We start from the raw sequence: 3,781 nt of genomic DNA, 5'->3' as shown, positions 1-3,781 counted from the left end.
GTCTGAGTCCTAGCTTCATTTTTCTAATTTATGCAACAGCTTTTTCCCCTTTTCTGCAAAATCGTATGATGAAGCCCTTGCCTCATAAAGTGGCTATGAAGCTGGAGTTAGAGAAAGCTTGAGAAATCTCCTGGGGCCTGGCATATAGAAAGTCCATAAGTAAAAGGTAGCTACTCTTACTAACAACCCAGCCCCAGGCCTGGAGACCATCACGCTGTGCTTGTGTCTGTGCTAGACCGTGTATGCAGGTTTCACCGAGCGCCCCAAATGCACATCTGTTTGTATCTCCTTCATTTGATCGAGCAGTGCGCATGCTCCAGTGCAAGCACTGGAGTGTGTGCCAATTCTATTAGCTTGGGTAAATTGGGCAGGGAGCTCTTGACAATCGAAGGCATTCATGTAATATTCCTATTGGAATTTGTTGTGTGTTTGCAAACTGGGCCTCTGGGAACATGGGTTCTTCAGAAATCCAATGGATGATGCAAAAGACACTGGGCTCTTCAGTGCATCGGGTGATTTAGATTGCGGGGGAGAAAATGTCCCTTGCGATGAGACCTGTCTTTCTGTGTAACAAGTTTGGTTACTTTGATGGGCCGCTCCTGGCTGCCCAGAGTGTTAAGTCTTACTCTGTCCGGAAAAACCTGTTATGTGGCATGTGGCACTTGGCTCCTGATTCCTTCCAGTCAGTGGGGAGCTAATGCAAAATCGAGTGTGTGGCAAACTGAACAAAGACTCACAATCACACTTTTCCCTCTGGCATTGAGATTTCACTTGATGAAAAGCACAGGAGTGATGCACGGCACTGGGGAAAGTGGAGCGGATCCTTAAAACCTTCCATACTGACCTCCTTCTACTCACTTCTCCTCTTAACTAGTTTTTCCTTTATATTAGATACATCTTTCTAAAACACTTAATGTACCAAGTCACTCTTCTCTTTGAGAGCTTTCAGTGGCTCCCTATGGCCTCTGGCACCAAGTGCCAACATCTCAGTCTGTCTCTTTTCCACAACTGCACTCCCCACTTTACCAACACATTCAGTATTTTTTTTTTCATCCTGTACACATTGATCACGCACCTACTGCGTCCCCGGCACAGGGCTAGGTACTGGGGACATGTCTTGTGAACCAGTCAGATGCCCTCACAGATCCGCTGCTGCTTTAATCAAACTGTTCTGGTTCTCAAACTGTTGCTGGTTCACCGGCACCCACACCTTCTGCTGGTGCGTCTGCGCACACTGTTGGTCTTCTATGGAAATGACTTCCCTCCTCCTCTCTGCCGGCGGTGTATGCTTTTCACCATGTCTAAAACCTCTATTAAAATGTAAGCTTCCTACACAGTCCCCACACCTTCAGGTAGCAAGTGGGAGCCCAGGATGGCCTTCCTTGCCCAGAAGGCTGCAAGATCTGTAGTCAGAAACCATCTGTCTAAAACCTTTGTATGCAAGAGAAAGAAAAAAAAAAACTCCCGAAGACTTTACATGTGCTAATTCATTTCATTAAGGCTCATTAAGTAGGGATGGGAAATCCAGTTCCAGGCTAGAACAATCCCTGAAGGTGACAGACAGAAAATATAGTAGAGCCTTTGTTATCCTGGATCTTGGGGTGGTGATGAGACTATGCAGGTTGGATTGATGAATCCAAACTTCAGCCAACGTTGGCATGCCATATTAGTGACCCGGATTGCTCTGGGATAAGCGGCTAGGACTTACTGACGGAATCACATTTAGACTCAGTGATAGAAATGTAAATCTGAAATGAAAACAGCACAGCCCGTGATAGTCATTCAGCTAATTATGTACTGAGTCACTACTAGACATGGGCCAAGCCTGCCCCTAACATATGTGGGGCCCAGGACAAATGTATAAAGGGAGGCCCACATACCATATGTCTAAAGATTTACAAGTTGTAAATTAAGTTAACGCTGTTAAATGGAAAGTGTTCGGTCTTCCTACCTCCAGCAAATATAGCATATCTTCATAGTGATCTGGAAGCTCAGGTTCAAGTTTAAAATTCTTGGATTCTGTAACATTCCATGCTGAACACGACAGCGCAGGTGGGCCAGTTGTTTGGCCCCCAGTCCCCCAGCCTGACCTGCTGACCTCCTCTTCCCTCTCATCTCTGCTCCCCCCGCCCTGCAAGGTTTTGGCACACTGGGGGTGTGTTCTACCCTTACAGGGATGGACTGGGTAGAGGCCTGCACATGCCCTAGAAGCAGGCACAAAGTCATTTAGGCAGGAAGCTCCTGGGCCCTGGGTAGCTACGGTATGGACTAGAAGGGAAGGGCATGAACTCTCGTTGGGCATGTTCCTTTGGTCCAGTGGATTCCTGCTCCTGGGAGGGATGCAGCCTAAGGAGGGCGAGGGTGAGGCTCCTAAAGCATGGGACCGGGTATCTGCCATGTACTGGGGATAAGATGATTCCAATGTGCACCCTCTGCTCGGGAAACTTACAACCTGACGAAACAGACGTACAGGTAGGTAGCCCACTCTAATGTAGTGGGATTAATAAATGCTCTCCTGGCTGAAGCCCAGGACACAGAAAAGGAATACAGTGAGAGACATGGATCTGAGGAATGCAAATAGAGGAAGAGCCAGAGAGTGAGATAGCAAATGCCATGCCTTTGGTTCCTTTTCTTTTGTAAATGTTTAACTTCGTATTCATTGAGGTGCAATTAACATGCAGCCAAGTGCTCAAATTTCACTTTAGAGCTCCATGAATTGTTATAATTCCAGCAAATCACAGGCTCTCACATGCCTCGCCCAGAAGACAGTGGAATTCACAGTGAATGCTTTGGCCCAATGATGCTCCTCATAGTTGCATGTCCCCCGAACACGGGATATTTGCTTCTTTGGAATCATATGCCTATCTCACTGAAAACCTGCTCATTTCTAGCCTGTTTTTTAACTGCCACTCAACACAACAGGCTCTGAATAATCTGTAGACTCCTACCACATACTTCTTACTTGATGGGAGCAAAGTATCTAGGCAAAGGAGAAGACAGAATAGACTATCCATCCTTTGGAAATCCCTACTACCCCATTATTCTAAGATCCTCTCATTCTTTGCCTATCCAACAACATCACCAGCTTTTTGTACGTTTCATCCATATGTTTCTGACGCATGTATGTTTAAATTACTAAAAGGCAGATTTAGAAAAGCAACTCATTGTCAAAGATCCCATAGGATCCATCTTATTTAACTATGAACCAGATGTCTCGTTTTCCCAGTAGGAAACAGACTTTGAACTTGGAAAGTTCACGTTCTGTTTTCTACTCATCTCAACACAGTGAGAGGATTTGCAAATTGGTCAAGTGAGCTTCTTCTATCCCCAAGCAGCGGAGCATGGTTTGCATTGTGTGGGCTGTCACTGGAGTTGGGCTCTGAGGCAGGAAATCTATGTTCTGCCTACACATTCCGGATGACCTCTGGGAAGTCACAACTTTTGGGGGACTTTGTTCGACCATCAGTAGAGAATCACGCCTTGATGACAATGTCGGAGGATAGAAAAGAGATGTGCAAGATGTTTGCAGCCTGCTGAGGGAAAGATAACCACATAACCCCAAAAAGGCATGCTATCACAGTAAATAGATGTTTAAAAATAAAATAGATTTTTGATTTACTTTAAAATAAAATAGATTTTAAATTAAAATTTATTTATTTATTTAAATAACCTCTATACCCAATGTGGGGCTCAAACTCACTACCCCAAGATCCAGAGTTGCATGCTCTACCAACTGAGCTGGCCAGGTGCCCCTAGATTTTTTAAAAAATTTTTGTAAACT

Source organism: Crocuta crocuta, unplaced genomic scaffold (assembly GCF_008692635.1).
Source record: "Crocuta crocuta isolate KB4526 unplaced genomic scaffold, BGI_CrCroc_1.0 scaffold475, whole genome shotgun sequence".
Lineage (NCBI taxonomy): Eukaryota > Metazoa > Chordata > Mammalia > Carnivora > Hyaenidae > Crocuta > Crocuta crocuta.
The sequence above is the reverse complement of the archived record's forward strand: the minus strand, read 5'-3'. Positions refer to the sequence as shown.